The 22,253-nt window shown below is 32.7% G+C and overlaps 3 long non-coding RNA genes across 4 annotated transcripts; 2 read left to right on the top strand and 1 right to left on the bottom strand.

Moving 5' to 3' along the window:
- Positions 1-5,359: 5,359 nt before the first annotated feature.
- On the bottom strand, positions 5,360-7,640 carry LOC128198781 (uncharacterized). Its single transcript, XR_008251486.1, has 2 exons — positions 6,771-7,640; positions 5,360-5,501 (listed from the first exon to the last, which is right to left on the bottom strand). It is a non-coding gene; the product is annotated as an uncharacterized LOC128198781 (long non-coding RNA).
- A 395-nt stretch (positions 7,641-8,035) lies between these two features.
- LOC128198783 (uncharacterized) lies at positions 8,036-17,739 on the top strand. Of its 2 annotated transcripts, XR_008251487.1 has the most exons (8): positions 8,036-8,546; positions 10,112-10,251; positions 13,879-14,163; positions 14,713-14,801; positions 15,116-15,209; positions 15,604-15,692; positions 16,007-16,095; positions 16,489-17,739. It is a non-coding gene; the product is annotated as an uncharacterized LOC128198783 (long non-coding RNA). The 2 variants fall into 2 exon arrangements; XR_008251488.1 differs by lacking the exon at positions 15,116-15,209.
- Positions 17,740-18,264: 525 nt separating this feature from the next.
- LOC128198788 (uncharacterized) lies at positions 18,265-20,105 on the top strand. The gene is made up of 2 exons (XR_008251492.1): positions 18,265-18,389; positions 19,016-20,105. It is a non-coding gene; the product is annotated as an uncharacterized LOC128198788 (long non-coding RNA).
- Positions 20,106-22,253: the final 2,148 nt, after the last annotated feature.

Raw genomic sequence — 22,253 nt, 5'->3', positions numbered from 1 at the left:
TACCACTTAATAGCGATAAGTATTCATTACTAATATTTTTATGGACGATATATCGATAGTTAGATATTGAAACGTAGATATCGATACTAGATATTTTAAACAAGTTTTAATTTTTTATATCCCTCGCAAATTATTTAAACTAAAACATTATCAAACATAATCTACTTTACTTTATTTATACTTTATTACGTTTTTCATATTTTAGTTTTTTAATTGCATTTTATCGAAAATGTCACTGAAATAAGTAAAACGTAATGTATTCAGATAGTATACACTACTTTACCCTCAGACAAAACTTTAAACATGTTTAATCGTATTAATTTACTTGTCAATTTAGTTACATAAAAAAATAGTGAAGTTTAATAAATACTTAATTGTTAAAAGTTTTCATTTAGCCGAAAAATTTATTTTGAAATTATCGATATATCGAGAATCGATATTTTAAAAAATAGCAAGCCCTAGTCTTTTGCGGTTTCCTTTTTGATAACGCCGCTCGCCGCCTAACCCGTAACTATTGTCGGCAATGTCCAAAAATAGGTACAGTTAAGAAATGTATCTTTCGATCGTTTCTTATAACACAAGGTGATTGGTTGAGTCTTAATAATTCGATCATTCGGGTCACGAGTCTTTCATGTTTTGTGTATCGTTACGACTCGACTTAAAGTATGTAGTTACTTGAGTCTTAAACTGAACATCCGTAGGACATGAATCGGAACCCATTTTTTATTCGTTACAAGTTAGCCATCGACTACAATTTCACCTGACGGTAGTGTAGTAAGTGATTATGCAATCTGAAATGGAAACGGACTAACTTATTAGGGGGAGTATTTGAATCCACGGCTTGGCGGTACGTCTTTGTCGGTAGGGTGGTCAGCCACGATCGAAGTCTCCCACCAGCCAGGCCTGGACCAAAACACCAATCGGCCCAACCGAGGTTCGAACCTAGGACCTCCCTCTTGTAAATCCACCGCGCACACCACTGCGCCACGAAGGCCGTTAAAATTCCGAACTGATCGGATTTTAGGTTTCTATTCTGTAGAGTGATGTTGTACGACTGACCGAGTACGAGTGTTCGATCCAGATAATTGTTACAAGTCCAATTCAGTGTGGTGAACAAAAATCGTTCGCAGATTATTTGAGGCGCTGACGACCGCGTCACTCGCTCACGCACAAGTACTGATCGGGTATCAGAGATTCGATCAATCGCGATCGACACAGGTCTAGTACGGGTTAACACCCGTAAATAAAATAAAATTTAATTTAAAGAAATAGGTTAAAGTGACTGACCTCAAAGCTCAAAGGGACCGACGGGCTGCCGACGTGACTGCGGCGAGGAGGTAGGTAGATGTTTGAAAATACAGGATGTGTTAAAATAATCGATTTTTGAAAGTTTATTACAATTGTAACTCCTTGAATTGTACTTTGTTTTTTTTTTTAATAACACTGATGGATAATAGACATTGGGTACATTATGTGGGATTTTAGTTTAAGACGAATAACGTAGCGCGGTGTATAATTTTTAGCTATAAAACTGCTATGAAAATATGAACCCTAAGAGTAAAAATATTTTTGTCTCATTCTCACTTACATTGTTTTTAAAATGTATTATAAGATAATATAATATCAAACAGTTCTATGTATCTTTCAAAATCATTCATATTATTAAATAGCTCCGCCTTGAAAGACATAGGCGCCATTTATAGGAATCATTTACGTTCTGTGAAATTTATCTATGTCCATCCGATTGTTTCTGACATATTCTTTTATTTGATATGTGATATGTGATATGTGATATGTGATATGTTTATTTGATATATACAGGAAGAAATTTTTTCAAGTACGGATATTTTTATATTTTGTACATAAACAAAATTTAATGAACACGTATTTTTTCTTTTTTTTTTTAACTCAACAATAACAAAGTTATCGTTAGCTAAAGTTTAAACATTTAAACAGAATTTGAGGGTCACCCTATCGCTGTACTAAGTAATAACACAGTAATAGGCAACTACAAAATCAGCTGGTAGGTACTAGGTTAGCGAGCGCCCGCGCCGAGGGCCGTTGACCTTTCTACGTTTATTTTTGTACCTATTATTTTTTATAATAATTAAAGGTCGTCACTTTTGAGTTGAGTATCGATTTTCCCTTCATACTTTATTGGGCTTAGGACCATCAATAATGCGTAGTAATAATAAAAATTATAAACTTTCGATTGGAATAATGAAATACAAATGATGATTATTATTACGCAAACTTTTGCATTAAAGGATGATTCGACTTAAATGCGCAAGCGACGGCAGATTGTCTGTCACTGGTCGCCCATCGGCAATTCGGCAGGCGTCCTCAGGGATTTTTCGATCCCCTCACCCCTGCCACCCCCGTCAGCCGAAGCCGAAGCGATATGACTACTGCCGGTATTTCTTTGTCGGCGTCTTACAAAGTGCCGCCAGCAGTTGCGCAGTTTGTTTGGGAATGTGTCCATTATTTTGTTATTTCTGAGACATAAATTGAAAAAAAAAATTACATAAAATGTATCGAACTGTTTGTAGATTTATGTTCTATTAATGATACAGAACCACGAAAAAAAATGTCCGCACTAAAGTCCGAATCACCCTGTATATGATATGTTCTTGAAATCAGATCGTTTTTATGATGTTTCTTGTGATTCTGATTTTAGAAAGTGCAAACTTCAATATATCTGCTGGTAGATACGTATTAACAATTACGTAAAATAAAGATAATCCAAAATGAGTCTTTACAAGCAATTTGGTAAATCTGTAGAAGCCCATAAAACACAAACCAACAAATTGAAAAAGTAAAAAAATCTTTAAGTATCAAACTGAGTTATTCCAATATTTGTACTATAAATATGGAAATACCCTCCTTTGCCAAGCGACTCTACTTTACTCTTTGTTATTGTGATATCAGCTCAGTCTCAGACTAATTACCATAGGACCTGCCTCGCTAGACGTTACCGCTCTGTCAAAAGTGTATGATCATTATCTAACGTGTTTTTACAAATAGCGTATAAAGAATCGATGTTTCATTTTAATAAAATTACGATTTTTTATAGTTATGTGTAGTATAAGGACACAGTATATATTTATTGGTGTTAAATATTTTCTAATGAGTTTACCTCGATCCCTTTAAAAATTAGCGAATTTAAGTGCGATACAAGTCCAAAGATTTGATCTAAGAGATTATTTGAATTAATATTTAATTAACTTAAATATTAGAATTTAAATTACAATTAAAAACTTATTACTTTATTATACACATTAATGTACACAAGACTAACTTTGAAATGCTACTGTAAATTAAATTTTATTTCTTTATTTTTGCTAAATCCAATCGTTTAATTTTATTTATATACTCTTTATAAGTATGCCTAAAGCGATAATAACTACAACACAGTGTCACACTATAGCAGTATTATCGGTATAATGTTACTAACACACAATGTAATTTACGTTACACTTCCTTTGTTTTAAGTTCTTCTTGTGATATAAATTATATATTTTATGTAATAAACTTTATGTTATCTTATCTTATTACTTATTTGATTACAGATCCCAATCAAGTATCATGTAGAATAATTTACTTAATTTCTAACTTATTAATAACGAATCAGTTTGACCCCAATTATACATAGATCGGCCATAGTAGGGGGTGCTGCGTCGGCGATATACATAGGGCTGCTATAGGTTTACGTTTTAAAGTATAAAATACAAAAGTAATAGAGTGCGCACTCTATAAGTATGCGCTAACTAATCAAAAGTGCCACCATCGTGTAGTCTATCTCTATCTATCTCTTGGAGGGTAAAAGAGATCACTGGCGCTTAAAGGTGTCAAAGCTCCAGTCGCGCGCCGCTTATCTTGCGAGCACTCTAACTGAGATGGACTCAGACATTTGACTATTTAGTCAAAGAAAAGATTTAGATACTATTCTTTATTCTGTGGTAGAGAGTATGTTGACAAATGACTCATTCGATTTTTGGCGGGAATCGAGAAGCGCGCTTTTAAAATTGAAAATTTTAATTTAAAAGTTTTTTAGTAATATACGTGTGAAATAAAGTGTTCATATGTAAATTAAATCCAGCAAAATGCCGTCAGACAGTGATGGCGATGCCCACGAAAGGCTGGACAGAAAAAAACGTAAAGTTCAAAAGTCTGCTGAGGACGATAGTGTAAAATACAAACCCTATATAAAGGCAGGTTATAGCAGAGCCTACACGGATAATAGCACTAACGCGGAATTCCCAGTGTTTGTGGAAAGCAGTGAGGCGGAAATTAAATTGGGGAACAAAAACCCATTAGTTGTGTCCAAATACTTTAAACAAGTAAAAGGTATCTATGAGAGCAGGCGCATTAATGCTAACAAAATAATGTTAGTATTCAAACAAGCGACAGCAGCCAATGATTTTCTCAAACATGAATGCCTAACAGTTTACAATCTTCGTGCCTTCATCCCGGCATCTTCTGTGGAGAGGGTGGGGGTTGTCAGGTTTATTCCTAAAGAGTCCAGTAACCATGAACTATTTAATAAACTTTCTTCAGAGTGTGAGATTATTGGTGTAAGACGATTCATGAAAAAGGTTGTAGACGATGTTGTTCCTTTGTCAACTATTAGTGTAATTTTTGCAGGAACAACTTTACCACAATATATATATTTAGACAATTGGCGTTATAAGGTCTATACATATATTCCTCCGCTAATGCAATGTTTCAAGTGTATGAGATTTAATCACTATGGGAAAATATGCAAAAATATACAGGTCTGTTCACGCTGTGCTGGTGAACACCACTACAAAGCATGCACGGCTGATACATTGAAGTGCAGTAATTGTGGTGGAGCTCACTTAGCCATATCCAAAACTTGCCCTATAAAGGCAGCGAGATTAGAAAAAAATAAACAATCTTATGCTAAGGTAATTGAAATTAATAGTGTAAATTTTCCTACTCTCCCGAAGCCTCAACAAATACAGCAAAAATTCCAACAATCTAAACTAGACACACAAGAAAATTTAGATATTTCTTATTCAAATATCATTAATAATAAAAAAATATTATCAGCAATAATTAATACATTAGTTACTATAGGAAACTCAAATGACATTAAAAGCACAAGTAAAATTAAAGAAGCATTTTTGAAACATTTGAATAAAGTTTAATGGCTTCAAAGCTCATTATTGTTCAACATAACATTCAGAGTATTAATAATAAAAAACCCTTAGTAAAAACATTTTTAACACAGGAAAATATTGATATTTTATTATTAAATGAAACCTGGCTTAAAAACTCTAGTAATCTTGTAAAAATCCCAGGCTATAACTTTGTTGGAAAAAATGCAAAGAATGAACATGGTGGCGTAGGTATTTTATTAAGAAATACATTTAAATATAAACTTTTGAAAACAAAATTTTATGAAGATGTTCAATCCATAGCAATTTCTTTAGAAACCAATGTTGGTGACTTATCAATACTTTGTGTTTATTGTCCACCTAAAAATAAAAATAAATGTAAAATCAATAGACTTAAAAGTATCATCAGTGATATACCAAAGCCCTGTTTAGTAGCAGGAGACTTTAATGCACATCATATTTCTTTTGGTTGCCATAGTACAAATTCAAGGGGTAGAAGCCTATTTGATATTTTTGATGAACAGGATCTGTGCATATTAAATTCTGGTAGGTCTACTACACTTCAGAGACCATATGCAAATAGCTCTGCTATTGACATAACTGGAGTGAGCCCAGTGCTCGCTCCGTTATGTGAATGGACAGTAGGTGTAGACACTTTGGGTAGTTACCACTATCCCACATTCACAAAAATTAACTTAATTCCATCTAAATATTCTGTCAATGATAAAGTAGAGAAATTTTTATATAATAAAGCAGATTGGGATAAATATTTTAAGAAATCCAAGGAGTATTTTGAGTATATCACATTTAATGAACTAGATCCTTTACAGTCATATGACAAATTTTGTGAAATTTTGAACATTTTAAAAAAAGAATGTATTCCGCTGGTTAAATTTGAGGGTCCAAGAACTATTAAAGCTCCCGCTCCTTGGTGGGATGTAAATTGTGCTGAAGCAGTTAAAAATTCCAAAGAGGCTTTACAATTATATAGGCGAGTAGGGTTAATGGTAAATTATATAAATTATAAAAAAATAGATGCACTTAAAAAAATAATCATTAAAAAAGCAAAGAAAGATAGTTGGAATAAACTTTGTTCATCATTTAATAGATACACTCCTATAACTTATATATGGAATTATATGAAAAGATTTAAACGAATAAATACCCAACCAAAACTTAAAAATGATGTATGGATTCCAAATTTCATCTCAAAACTTAAACAGAATAATAATAACACAAACTTAATCAACTCTGTTTTTGAATACAACAATGACAATGAGAATTCCATGTGGCTACTAAATCCATTCACCTATGCAGAATTCAATATAGCACTTCAATCAAGAAAGGAATCTGCACCAGGATTAGATGACATTCCTTATATAATGTTTAAAAAGTTACATAAATCAGGTCAAATAGCTTTACTTACTATTTTTAACAAGTTATGGCTTTCTCAATGTATTCCAGAGAGTTGGAAGATTCAATGTATAATACCAATTTTGAAACAAGATAAACCTGAAGACGATTGCAATTCTTACAGACCTATATCACTGACTTCTTGCATAGGGAAATTGTTTGAAGTAATGCTTAAACTAAGATTGGACTATTTTGTAGAAACTAATAATTTATTACCAGGTTTTCAATATGGTTTCCGTAGAGGTAAAAGCGCAGCAGAGAGTATAACTTCATTTATGTATGATATGAAGAATTGTCAATTGTCTAGATCCACAGCAGTATGTATATTTTTGGATATAGAGGGGGCTTATGATAATGTGGACTTAAACCAGCTCATCAATTGTCTTTATGAAATTGGTATCCCTGGAAAAATGTTAAAATGGCTTTCAAATTTTTTTAATAATAGACAGTTTTATGTTAAGTACAATAATATACTCCATGGGATAAACCAAACTAGTAAAGGTCTTATGCAAGGTTCAGCATTGTCACCAATTTTGTATAATTTATACACCTCACAAATTGAAAATTTTTTATTAGGAGATGTTAAAATTTTTCAATTTGCGGATGACTTGTTAATGTATAGTGTAAATAGAAATATAGAAATAGCTAAAAATACTATTAATTCTGCACTGTTCCAGTTGCAGTCTTATTATAAAAATTTGTTAAAATTAAATATCAATACTTCCAAAAGTTCATGTATGATTTTTGGCAGCCCAGTGGGGAATAACATCAAATATAATGGTACAGATATTCCATTTGTAAATCAAAAGAAATTTTTGGGTGTAATTATCGATAATAAATTAAAATTTGACAGACATATTAATTATATTAGCAAAAATGCGTTAAAAGGCATTAATTTATTGAGATGTTTGACTGGAACGTTTTGGGGCTCTGATCCTAAAGTCCTATCTCTATTATATAAAAGCATGGTCAGAAGTCACTTTGATTATAGTTTCCTTGCATATATGCAAGCCAATTCCACATTATTAAAAAAACTTGATGTTATTCAAAACATTGGCTTGCGCATAATAAGTGGGGCTATGCGCTCTACACCTGTTAATTCAATGGAAGTAGAGACTTGTGTTCCTCCTTTAATTGTAAGACGTATATATTTAGCTGAAAGATTTTGTTTGAAAGCTCTATCATCGAGCTCTTCAATAGTGAACAAACTTTTGCTTCCAAATAGTCTACTAACTGTAACTAAATCTACAACTGAATCTTTACAAGCGACCGCAAATTCACTTTTGGCAGGTAAACAACCTACCATATCTATTATTATGACCAGGCCCGGTCAACTCTCGAACAAGGTTTGGTTATACCTACGGGGGCTAGACCTGTGGTGTCATCATCCATACGGTTCTACCGTCTGGTAGTTGTAGCAATATTATTATCGTTAGTAGCACACGCCTGACATAATATTTTGATAAATCTAATAAATTTTTAGATTTAAATATGACTTTAATAACTGAATAAATACTTTTCTTCTACAAAAATATAGAGAGACACTCTCGTTGAATATTGTTTTAGTAACGTATGGGTAAGATTTTCTAAACGAAGTGTGGCAACCCCAATTACTTAATAAAAAATAAATATGTTATAAAATGAAAATGGCGTCATTTCACCAAATAAAACACGAATTCACGAATAATAAAATAAATGTTTGCCACGGCCTGTTAATATTTATGAAGACCTCTTCATGGATTGGATTTAAGCAACCTGCTGTGTAATATCCTCGCCATTCTTGATGTTGAGAAGATCTATAAGTCTTTTGCGTTTCATCTGAGTGTTGTGGTTTTTCATTATGTTAAAAATAAGACTTTGTTAGTTCAAGTGTCTCTATAACTATGAAGAAGAACAAAAGAAAATGCTTTGAGTGTGGTTCTTCGCCTGCCGATGATCCAGAGAAGACCCTACAGAGATTACAGAAATTTGATTCTACAAATTTAGTCTCCGGTATGTACCTACTTTAAGTTTTAGCTAATAATAAAATACTTTAATAATAGCTATTGATCAGATAATGATTACATTAGTTAGTTAATTAGGTTTCTTAGTAGTCTTCTCAAGATATGGGAATTATTAAAATCCTACTAATTCTTATGAAACTCGTGCTCAATTATACAACTATGCTGGGTTTACACATTATGGTGATGTTTGTAGATGCAATGCACCCCAAATAACTGTCTGACCTGCAGCTGTCTGAATGTTTACTTCTCTGGATTTACTGAACAGATTTTCTTTTGGTTATCACAGGTAGCTTAATCTGGGGCAACATAAGGTTAATTATGAAATGGTAATGAAAATAAACATCTGAGAAAAGCAAATTCCATGAACTAATTTGAAAGTATCTGTTACCAGTTCAATATTAAACCACAGGTATATGTACTAAAGGCAGGTAGAGTAAAATTTGAGTTTTTTTTTTTGAATCTATAATAAGTAGTTTATAATTATGTAATGATGAACCAGAACAATTTGTTAATTTGAAACTACAATTACAAGTTTTTATAAATATGTTAGTAACTAGGCAGACTAATGAAGAGTATGTTAGTTTACTTTGTACAAAAATCTGTTCTTTGACATAATTATAGAATAAGATGATAAGTGATGATGCAATCTAAGATGGAAGCGAGATAACTAGTTAGGCAAAGGATGAAAATCCACACACATTTCTGTTTCTACATAATATCTCACCGGAACACTAAATCACTTGCCAGTAGGGTATTAACTAGCCAGCCAGACATAGACCAGAAAGAAAACTTCAATTGGCCCAGCCGGGGATAGAACCCAGGACTTTTGCGTAGTTAATCCACTGTGCTACGGAGGCCATTTCGGCAATATTTTTCTTGCCTTGATCTATAAAAGCTTTTGCCAATAATAAGATACATTTTTCATTGAAGGTTGTTTGAAAGAAATAGCTTTTAGCTATAAGACCAAAGCTTTGCACATTTTATTTTTTTTTTCTTTTTGACAATGTAGCTTCTGTGAACAGTTGAGGAATTCCCTCATCTGTGTTTCTGTTCTATCATCAGATTGCCTCCGGACATTTTAGTTATATTTCTCACCTGGTTCTTGTCAAGGTTTTGTAATAAATAATAATAACAAATGAACTAAGTAAAAATGGCTATGTGGTTAGTCTGTCTGCCGTAGAAGTAGCTGCGAGAGGATTGCCAACAAAATCTTTCTATAACTTGTTTAAAGACCTTGGCATCTTTAGGACTGCAGCAACTTCTATGTAGAAGAAAGAGAGAAAGAAGAATAAGTATCCAAAGCTGCTCTTAGTAGGATCTTACCAAATTTGGCTAAGCAGTGAGAAAAACACAAGTAGGGGAGTTTAATCAATTGTCAAGGAATTCCTTAACCCTACATCCTGTAGTCACAACTCCAGGACTCTGCTCGGAGTATTTCTCTCTACCAGGCAATGGACCTGGCACCTGCACGGAATGTTAAGATATTCATCTGTCTCTTCATGCGTAGTATGTTTATGTATTTTTAATTAAATTTACTCACTCTCTTAATTTCAGTAATGTCCAGATAATCAATGATTAGACTATTGGACTTTTAGAATAAATTTTACATTGAACTATGAATGGTTTGTCATCTACATTTTTAAAAAAGACGAGATGTTTTGCCTGTAAGAACAAGAGAGAGAGAGAATAAGAAGGTAAGTTAAACACCTACTGTAAAATGCACACTGCTCCAATGTGGGTTGATAGGCTTGGGGTAATAAAGTTAAATTATAAAAGGATCACTATCAGGTGTTAATGATAATGACTGGGATATATAGCATATCATACTCTCTGAGATATAAGGATATAACACCAGCAACAGCTCTCCAGTGATGCAGTAGATAGCATCATTGCTCTTTGCATCTACACGCCACAGCCAGTTGTGGCAATTGAACTCATCATATTAGTGTGATGAGCATGGATGTATTTCAGTGTCTATGTGGTTGTGGGTGTACGCCCATGTTAAATAACAAGTAATGGCCAAAATATTAAGTAGATGTTGATCAATAATCTTCTCTATCTTCCAGTAAAAGTCCCATTAAAATGACCCTGCTGTTCCAGAGATTAGCTCAAACAAACAAACAGATGAACATTTTAAAGAAGTATGACTGTATGTCAGTATTGTACAGGGTGATTCGGTCTTTAGTGCGGATATTTTTTTTCGTGGTTCTGTATCATTAATAGAATATAAATCTACAAACAGTTCGATACATTTTATGTAATTTTTTTTTTTAATTTATGTCTCTAAAATAACAAAATAATGTACATATTATTACTAAACAAGATATATTCAGCTTAAAAGTGATCTGGTGACGTCCTTTAGGTATCAAACGAAAATAAAATAAACGCACAATAGGGTGACCCTAAAATTCTGTTCAAAAGTAAATAACTTTAGCTAACGATAATTTTGTTATTTTTGAGTTAAAAAAAAAAAGAAAAAATACGTGATCATTAAATTTTATTTATGTACAAAATATAAAAATATCCGCACTAAAAAAAATTTCTTCCTGTATATAGGCACTTGAGAAAACACAGTTATTTTGAAATCACAGACATAAACTTAAATTTTATTTATATGTATTGGTGCTGTTCATAAATATAGCATCAGCTGAAACAAACTAGGCATAGTTAAGTTACATTTTATACAGGGTGCTCGGGACTATTTCTCATAAATTTAAGGTGTTGACAAGTCCACTTATAGGAGCTACCTTAGCTACTAGTTTATATTTAGGAGAACTTTCCACCTAGATGGGTTGTGACTGTATTAGGGGTCTGGTGATGAAGACGTAGACGGTTAAGAGAACTCCTCAACGGTTCACAGTAGCTACCATGTGTTGATAAATTAGTATTGATGAGAACTTTCCAACTAGATGGGTTGTGACTGTATGAGGGGTCTGGTAATGAAGACGAAGGACGGTTAAGGGAACTTCTCGATGGTTCACAGTAGTAATTAGTTTGATTCTAAGTCAGAGGCAATCAAATACAATGTTTTATCACGACTCATAGCAACATACCTTTGGCGCTAGATCAATATCTAGGATGATTTCACTAAAAATGGAAAAATAAAAAATTTTAATTAAAGAAATTCAACCAACTTCAAAAACATAAAACATACTGGCTAAACTAAAAAACGAAAAATAATATTATACTAAGTTCATATCATATTATGTTCTAACTGATGATCAGTTTGAAGGCTGTGCTAAACCGGTGTTGTTTTAATTTAAGCTGTTACTGAAAGAACTACATGAAAGAACACTGTCTGAAAAACCTAAATATTTATGATATTCTTACATGGCTTGAATTAATACATCATTGGGCTAGCACCACCTTCAAACTGATCATCAGTTAGAACATAATATGATATATAGAACTTAGTATAATGTTATTTTTCGTTTTTTAGTTTAGTAAGTATGTTTTTGAAGTCGGTTGACTTGTTTTTATTAAAGTTTTTTAATACACATGTTCCTTAGACATTTTAAATTAATTTTCCTTTTAGAACTTGGAGCTACCCTAGAGTTATGGGAAATACTCCTGAGCACCCTGTAGATGCTACTTAATCCTACTAATCCTTCATTTATCAGTATCGGTTGCTGGGCTTGGAGTTTATAAAGAATATTAAGTATATATAATTTATTTATGAACATTCCTCATTCAGTTGAGCTTTTACTAACTACTTAATATTAACCAACTTTCTGCAGTTTGAGAATACGCGGATAAAATATAGCCTATGATACTCAGAAATAACGTGGCTTTCTAGTGGTAAAAGAATTTTCAAAATTGGTTCAGTAGATCCAGAGTTTACCTGCTAGAACACCACCAACTTTACCTCTTTATAATACATACTAGCGGACGCTCGCGACTTCGCGTAAAAATCGATGTCAACTTTCAACTCCTATTTCACATTCTATTTTGCAAGTTTTATAACTTATACCTTGTAACTAAAAAAATTAAGGACTTTCCGTACAAACTTTCTACCCCTACTTCACCCAATTCTGATTTTGTTTTCACGACAAAAAGTATCCTATTATCCTTCTACGTATTATGGTCTCAAATCGTCTTAAGTATCATTTGAATTCATTCTGTAGTATCAGCGTGATGCCCGGTCAAAAAAAAGGCAAACAGACAGACAAAAAATAGAAAATATGAGCGTGGTGCGATGACAAAGGAAAGTAGAAACTTCTATGCTAAAATTATAATCTTTGGATCTACTGGACCGATTTGAAAGATTGTTTTATCAATAGAAAGCTACGTTATTTGCGAGTGTCATAGGCTATGTTTGATTCCCATATTCACACAGGAGCGGGAACTACGTAATGGAAAGCGCGGGGCGTCATGTAGCGGACTTTCTGCGTCTTTGAGAAATTTTGTATTATCTCCAAAACTAATTAACATACTATAAAGGGCAAATCTTATCTCCATAATATCCTTGTGATTATTAAATAATTTATTTTGATAAGGATTTAAGTTAAGTAGCATAAATAATGACGCAAACCTAAGTATATAAAATTTATAATTTTAAAAACACAAAAGGTACTATATCTGCTAATATATAGAAGATAGATATATGGTGTCGCGGACTTTTTTTGTAGAACTTTTAAAGATACATAAAGCCTCCATACATTAATTTCAATTTTACACAATGGTTAAGGCAGCGCATGCGAATAAGTCTGCTTAAGAGGATTTTCGGTCCGACCTGTATGACAAAAACTGTGTTAACTCGGCGAATATATATCATGCTAATATAAAATATAGCCTATAGCACTCCCCGATAATGTAGCATTCTACTGGTGAAAGAATTTTTGAAATCGGACCAGTAGTTCCGAAAATTACCCCATTTAAAAAATGTGACTAACTTACAAACTTTACCTCTTTATAATATTAGTATAGATTAACAACCCATTTACGGCTCATTGTTGAGCACGAGTCACTTCTCAGGACGAGAGGGGTTAGGCCTTAGTCCTCCATGCTGGCCCAATGCGGATTGGCAGACTTCACACACCTAGACAATTAAGAAAATTCTCAGTTATGCAGGTTTCTTCACAATGTTATGCTTCACCATTTAAGACATTTAATTTAAAAATGGGTTGAATACATATCAGTATAGATTTTTATTGTGAGTTTCTTGAAAGAAGGAAATGCTCAATATTTCATAGACCAACCCAGGACTCAAACTCAGAATTTCATGATAGTTACACTGAACCAATAAAGCAGTTAGAGAGAGAGAGATAAATAAAAAGAGTTTATTATGTATTCAAATTAAAATATATACCTAATGCTTTCAGCAATCCTGCTTCTTCACATGAATTTTACCCGCATGACGACGGTTTTTAATATAAAAAATATTTACACAATGTCTCAAAAAGCAATCAAAGCTTTCAAAAATAAACAATGTTCGCAGAAGTTCAGTACCAACAAACTCACAAAAAATGAGTTCAAAATTTAGCATTACTTGCAAGCCAGACTAAGAAATTTCAAGAAGATAATTTAAAAGAAGACAATAGAATAAAATAATATTAACACACAATGCTTAGCAAATATAGCATTAACAGATGGAAACCAGGCAATAGGTATGTTAAAATAGGTTATGTTTCATAGAAGCTATTTTAATCCTACACATCCATCATTTATCATTGTCTCCATATAGTAGAGGAGGTATGGAGCTGAGACCCACCACACTGCTCCAATGCTGTTGGTGGGCTTAGGGTGATAATGTTCAATTAATTAATTACCACTATCTGATGCTAATGTTAATAATCGGGATTAAAGGTTTCCCAACTTCAGTATGAGAATTTAACTGATTTTTTTTACATTTTTCATAATCTATTCTTCACATTTTTCACTTAATAAAATTCTTTTAGTTTTTGTTTGTTTTTAACCTGGTGAAAATATGTGAAATTTTGCTATCGGCTTCCCAATTCCAAGATGAGAATTTGACTGAATTTTTTTTTACATTTTTAACCGATTTTAAAAAAAGAAGGAGGTTCTCAATTCGAGTCTATGTTTTTTTTTCATAATCTATTCTTCACATTTTTCACTTAATAAAATTCTTTTAGTTTTTATTTGTTTTTTAACTGGTGAAAATACATAAAATTTATTCTTTATGTTTAAATTTTCAGGTGTAGCAAAATAGAAGATGAAGGTCTAGCTGTGCCAGTCAGTGCTGAGCCACACAGTTGCTGCTGGCATGTTTGCAAAATATCACAAGGTAACCTACTTCGTCGTTATTATCAACCTATTTTAACAGCATTACAGGGCCAGGCCTTATAGAAAAGTGATTATGGAGCTGAGACCCACCACACTGCTCCAATGCTGTTGGTGGGCTTAGGGTGATAATGTTCAATTAATTAATAACCACTATCTGATGCTAATGATAATAATCGGGATTGAAGGCTTCCAAACTCCAAGATGAGAATTTAACTGAATTATTTTTAACCGACTTCTATGTTTTTATTTTAGTTTTCATTTGTTTTTTAACTGGTGAAAATACATAAAATTTATTCTTTATGTTTAATTTTTCAGGTGTAGCAAAATAGAAGATGAAGGTCTAGCTGTGCCAGTCAGTGCTGAGCCACACAGTACAGTTGCTGCTGGCATGTTTGCAAAATAGCAGAAGGTAACCTGCTTCATCGTTATTATCAACCTATTTTAACGGCATTACAGGGCCAGGCCTTATAGAAAAGTGATTATGGAGCTGAGACCCACCACACTGCTCCAATGCTGTTGGAGGGCTTAGGGTGATAATGTTCAATTAATTAATAACCACTATCTGATGCTAATGATAATAATCGGGATTAAAGGCTTCCCAACTCCAAGATGAGAATTTAACTGAATTTTTTTTCACATTTTTAACCTACTTCAAAAAAAGAAGGAGGTTCTCAATTCGAGTCTATGTTTTTTTTTCATAATCTATTCTTCACATTTTTCACTTAATAAAATTATTTTAGTTTTTATTTGTTTTTTAACTGGTGAAAATACATAAAATTTATTCTTTATGTTTAAATTTTCAGGTGTAGCAAAATAGAAGATGAAGGTCTAGCTGTGCCAGTCAGTGCTGAGCCACACAGTTGCTGCTGGCATGTTTGCAAAATATCACAAGGTAACCTACTTCGTCGTTATTATCAACCTATTTTAACAGCATTACAGGGCCAGGCCTTATAGAAAAGTGATTATGGAGCTGAGACCCACCACACTGCTCCAATGCTGTTGGTGGGCTTAGGGTGATAATGTTCAATTAATTAATAACCACTATCTGATGCTAATGATAATAATCGGGATTGAAGGCTTCCAAACTCCAAGATGAGAATTTAACTGAATTATTTTTAACCGACTTCTATGTTTTTATTTTAGTTTTCATTTGTTTTTTAACTGGTGAAAATACATAAAATTTATTCTTTATGTTTAATTTTTCAGGTGTAGCAAAATAGAAGATGAAGGTCTAGCTGTGCCAGTCAGTGCTGAGCCACACAGTTGCTGCTGGCATGTTTGCAAAATAGCAGAAGGTAACCTGCTTCATCGTTATTATCAACCTATTTTAACGGCATTACAGGGCCAGGCCTTATAGAAAAGTGATTATGGAGCTGAGACCCACCACACTGCTCCAATGCTGTTGGAGGGCTTAGGGTGATAATGTTCAATTAATTAATAACCACTATCTGATGCTAATGATAATAATCGGGATTAAAGGCTTCCCAACTCCAAGATGAGAATTTAACTGAATTTTTTTTCACATTTTTAACCTACTTCAAAAAAAGAAGGAGGTTCTCAATTCGAGTCTATGTTTTTTTTTCATAATCTATTCTTCACATTTTTCACTTAATAAAATTATTTTAGTTTTCATTTGTTTTTAACTGGTGAAAATACATAAAATTTATTCTTTATGTTGAATTTTTCAGGTGTAGCAAAATAGAAGATGAAGGTCTAGCTGTGCCAGTCAGTGCTGAGCCACACAGTTGCTGCTGGCATGTTTGCAAAATAGCACAAGGTAACCTGCTTCATCGTTATTATCAACCTATTTTAACGACACTACAGAGCCAGACCTTATAGAAAAGGGGTTAGGGAGCTTAGACCCACCACACTGCTACAATAAAGGTTGGTGAGCTAAGGGAGATAAAGTGAAATTCATTGTGGATCACTATCAGATGTTAATGATAATGACCTGGACGAGGCGCGGGAGTGTAATACAAACAACTTACCAACTCCAGGCTGAGAACTGTAAATTTCTTGGAAGAAAGAAAAACTCAGTATCTGATAGCCTGACCCAGGATTCGAAGCCACGACCTCGTTATCCAAAACCACATTGGCTAACCAATATTATAATACTAGCGGACGCCCGCGATTTCAACCGTGTGATGTTCAGTTTTTGAACATCCAGCGGGAACCATGTTTCTGGGATAAAAAGTAACCTAAATATTGCTCAATAACTTCCTCTATCTTCCAATGAAAGTCCAATTAAAATCGGTTCAGCCGTTCCAAAGATTATCCCAGAGAAACAGAAACACAGACAGACAAAAAATTTAAAAGACCTTGTTTGCATTTTAGTATTGTGTATATAATTATAATCACTTGAAAAAACTATTGATAAATTTCACTAAAATTAACTTTTATTCCTGAAAAAATCAAGGGAGATTTGTGAAAAACTGTATTTCACGCGGTCATTGTTGCTTGCCTCACCCTACTCAACTAAATTATTTTATGAATGAATGAATGAAATTATTTTAGTGTACAACATGATTTTTTTGAGACGAATATCTTACCAACTCATGGATTCACCATGTGGGTGTCCATCACGTGGCAGAGAGAAAAACGCTGAGCAGAGCTTGGACTTGTGATCAATGGACGTAAGGTTAAAGAATTCCTTGACAATTGATTAACACTCCCCTTCTCTGCTCGTGTTGTTCTCCCTGCGTAGTAAGGTCTGCCAAATTTGGTAACCCAAATCTGCACTTCTAGAGAGACCAAGGTCTCAAAGCAAATTATAGAGAGATTTTGCTGGTAATCCTCTCGCACCTCTCTACGGCGTACAGACTAACCATATAGCCATTTTAGTTAGTTCATTTGTTAGGTCATAACATTTATTCAGTTTTATACTGTGGTCCTTTGGAATGTTAGTCTCCCACGGGACAGTAAGCACTACAAGTACTATGCTAAAGGAAAATGTCTGGTTTAGATCACGAAATAGCAACATCCTCTGGGATTATCCTCTTAACTGATAACAATAATAATTATGTAAAATGTTAGTACCTAGTATATACCTTATCAGCCGATAGACGTCCACTGCTGGACATAGGCCTCTTGCATGGATCTTGTTGTGTTGTACTATACATTGCAAGGTAATGCCCATAAATGACCACGCTGGGCATGCGGGTTGGTCATTCGCAGGCCTAGACTTCTCACACCGGTATCGCTGCTGCCTGACACCGGTCTGTGGTACTTGTGATGTCTAGCTGAATCAGAATGGTTAAACCGCCATTAGTCGGTCGCCAGAGCCTCGTCGGTCAATCTGCAGGGTGCACCACGTGCAGGTGATGTTGGCAGTTGGAGAGGCTGACTGGTACAAGCCTCCCCCTTACACCCCATAAATGTATACTTCTTATTTATTTTTGCAGGTGCAGTGCATGCAATAATAGTTATGTAAAATGTATAACTTCTGATTTATTTTTGCAGGTGCTGTAAAATGAAGATATATTGTTAAATATCATGAGATATAAATAAAAGATGAAGATCTAGCTGTACCCGTCCCGAGCCACACTACTGCAGCCACGTTGCTGCTGGCATTTTTGCAAAATAGCACAAGGTAACTTGCTTTATTCATTCGGCTTAGGTTGATATTATTAGATTGATTAATGATCACTATCAGAAATGTTAATGATAATGACCGGGTTCGACGGCTTAACATGCTCTCTGAGGCACGGGGGTGTGACACCACCAACTTCCCAACTCCAGACTAAGAATTTGTTAGCAGAAGCAAAAACTCAGTATCTCTTAAAGACAGAACCAGGATCTCGTGATCATCAAAACACATGGACTAGCTACTGAACCAACAAGGTAGTTTTGACCTGCTTAATAACAATGAACTACATGTTTCCTAGATACACCTACAGTTTTGTTTTTAAAAACTGAAATAAACACATTATAATTTCTCTTTAAGTTTGTGTGCAAGTTTGTGAAAAACTGAATTCCACATAGACGAAGTAGCGGGCGTCCGCTTGTAAATAATGTAACAAAATATCCATATTTCTATACTTTTCAAGGTTACAGCTGAGCTTCCTAAAATGATTTTTTGTAAATGGAGCAGAAAATAGACTAAAAATTTGTTTGATGTCCCTGAAGAGAATAGGAATTCTTATTATATATAATTATGTAAATATTTATTTTCAGTGCATTTTAAAAAGTCATGTTAAATGAAATTTTCTATTACAGGTCACAACAATTGATGTAACAAATATAATCAATGGACCAGGCACCTGCACCATGATTCTTTGGAATACTAAAATTCGTCTCTTTATGTCTGTACTTCTCATAATGAAAAATGTCACATTTTTATGAAAGAAATAATGGAATCAAATAATAAATAAAACAAGCATATGCTGGAAGTCCTCAGAAACAGCTCCGACTTTGATGATTTTTTTTTTAAGTCTATTTAAAAAAAGAAAATTTTAATTAGTTTTTATGTTATTTAAAATCAGAAATGTTTTGGTGGACGAAATTATTTAAATTGTTAAAAAATATCTATGCTATTTATACATATTTTTTTTTAAATACAACCGACTTCAAAAATACAAACTTATACAGAAAACTAATAAACGAAAGAAAATATTATAATATTTTCTATCTATTGATCACTTTGAAGGCGGTGCCAATGGTCCAATTAATGGGCCGACAATTAGTTATCTAATGTTTTCCTAGCTATAGGGTTCAAATTGCTTTTTCATATCTTTAAAAGACTATCTTCGGAATGAACCCTTTATAATAAAAAAGTATTATCAAAATCGGACCACTCAATAAAAAGTTATACTTGGTTGTATACTAAAATTAATGGTTAAACAATCAATCATCCCCTGTTTTTGTAATGTAAAACCAAGCATAACTGTTAACATGAGTAGTCCGATTTTGATAATTCTTTTGATTGATCATTCTTGATTGTTTTAGTTTAAAACCAAGCATGTCTTGGAATTCCGATTTGAATAACTTTGTTTTAAATAGAAAGGGTATATTCCGACAATGGTCCCAAATCATTATAAATTTTAATTATTCCCATTAATTGTATTGTAAAAATATGCGTAACTTATTACGAAGTGGTCCGATTTCGTAAATTCTTTATAGATTGTAAAGGTATTTTGATTGTAAAGCTCCCATATAAATTTTAAAAAACAATTCCAATCCTAAATGTGCGATTGATTGTTTTCTCATTCATTTTAATATAAAACCAAGCATAACTTTTTATTGGGTGGTTCGATTTTGATTATTCTTTTTTTGATAGAAAGGGTATATTCCTAAAAGTCTCATAAAATGTTGGAAAACAATTTCAAACCTAATAGTAGGAAAATAGAAGATGATTAATTGTTTTCCCATTTATTGTAATGTAACTATGCGTAACTTTTTACTGAGTGGACCGATTTTGAAAATTCTTTACTTTTTGTAAAGGGTTTATTTCGAAGTAGGTCCCATATAAATTTCGGAAAACAATTCGAATCCTTAAGGTGGAAAAAAACGGTACGATTGATTGCCTACCCATTAATTGTACAATTGGCACCGGCTTCAGTAATCAGTAGATAGAAAATATTATAATGTTTTCTTCAGCTTATTAGTTTACTGCATAACTTTGTGTTTTTGAAGTCGGTAGTGTTTGTTTTTTTAATAATTTATTATATAAATAGCATAATGTATGACGATTTATACTATTGTTAAATAGTATAAATCGTTCCATCCTCACTCCAAAAGGTTTCTGATTTCAAATAATATGAAGAAACAAACTGAACAAAAAAAATCATCAAAATCAGAGCTGTTTCTGAGGAAGTAGAGGGTAAATGCTCTATTGATTCGCCTAAAAGTAATATTATGATTTTTTATCGCATTAGGTTGTAAAGTTCGGCTAGTGAAAGTAGAGACTGAAATTGCCCGCCAAATTTAAAAATCATATAAACAAAGTAAAAAAACATGCGTTTTCATAATTTACTTAAATTAGTTTTTATTTGTGAATACATTATTACCTATACTATAAGTGTTAAACTCAGTTATTCCAATATTTGCACTATAATTTTGAGAATTTACTCCGATTTTTTAAAATTTGGCGGGTGATTTCAGTTTCTACTTTCATTGGCCAAATTCTAATAATTTTATTGTTTATGAAATTTATACTAATTAGAAATAGGAAGAGTTTGTTTGCATTGAATAGGCTCTGAAACTACTTTGCTGATTTAAAAAATTCTTACAGCATTATAATCATGGATTAGGCCATAATTGTTATCTCTGTATTCCCACGGGAACGAGAACTACGCTGGTGAAACTGCGTGACGTTTGCATAGTTTATCATATGTACAAATATCCCGACAATCTATATTTTTATGTATGAATTGGTTAAGTTATAATTGACTTGATTTTCCCAAATATATCAGTGAAGTCACCCAATTGATGCATAGATATATCTTTATTTTGGTTTTCATTTTACTTTAAAGATAAAATTTAGTTTTAGAAGCAAAATGAATATATTTAGATTACATTTTAGGTGCTGATGTTTACTTAGTTATTGTTTAAGTGCATAAGATTTTTTATTTGATAATAAAGACATTTCAACTTGAAACTGTTATTCTTTCTATTGTTTAATTTATTATATACAATTACTTGTTACTAAAATATTGTGCTATTATATTGTTTTTAATATTTTCACAGTTCAGCTTTTGGGGACGGAGTGGTTTTAAAATAAATATTTTTAAAAATCTGTTTAAATTAATTAATTAATCGACAGAGTTTATAAATATCTGTTTAAATTAATTAATTAATCGAAATGGTTTTTAAAAATATTTATTTTAAAGCTATTCCGTCTACAAAAGCTGAACAGTGAAAATTTAAAAACAATATATTAGCTTTGAATTTCCCGCGTTGGCAAATTGTTTCAATGGGGGCATTCCACAGATGGCGGTAATTTTAGTGCCACTTTTTTTGTATGAGGTTGGTATTCTTCTCCTGAGTAAATATGTTCCTTGATTATGACATATATGCATAATATTGCCACTAACATAAATGTTAGTAACGCCTGGCCCATGTACTCTTGCTCCTTTGAGAGCTTGATTATGAAAAATAAAATTCATTTGTTGAATATTACGTCAAACATAGACTTCCTTATGTTTATTGATAAAAATTGTAAATATTATTATAAGTTATATACAGATGGATCTAAAAATCAGCACTTTGTAAGTGCTGCTTTCTATGATCCACAAAAAAAATGTAGTAAAGCGTTTAAGTTAAATTCTCGATGTAGTATTTTTACTGCGGAATCTTTTGCAATTTTAAAAGCAATTTCTTATATAAAAGAGGAAATTTTACATAGTGTAAATAATTGTATTATAGTAACAGATTCAAAAAGTGTTCTTTTAGCTATTAACAATTTCAATTTTAGTTATAAGTCTTCATACATTATTTTTCAAATTAAAAATGTATT

The sequence above is a fragment of the Bicyclus anynana genome, chromosome 15 (genome assembly GCF_947172395.1).
Source record: "Bicyclus anynana chromosome 15, ilBicAnyn1.1, whole genome shotgun sequence".
In the NCBI taxonomy this organism is placed as follows: domain Eukaryota; kingdom Metazoa; phylum Arthropoda; class Insecta; order Lepidoptera; family Nymphalidae; genus Bicyclus; species Bicyclus anynana.
This window is presented reverse-complemented; position numbering and strand designations above follow the sequence as displayed.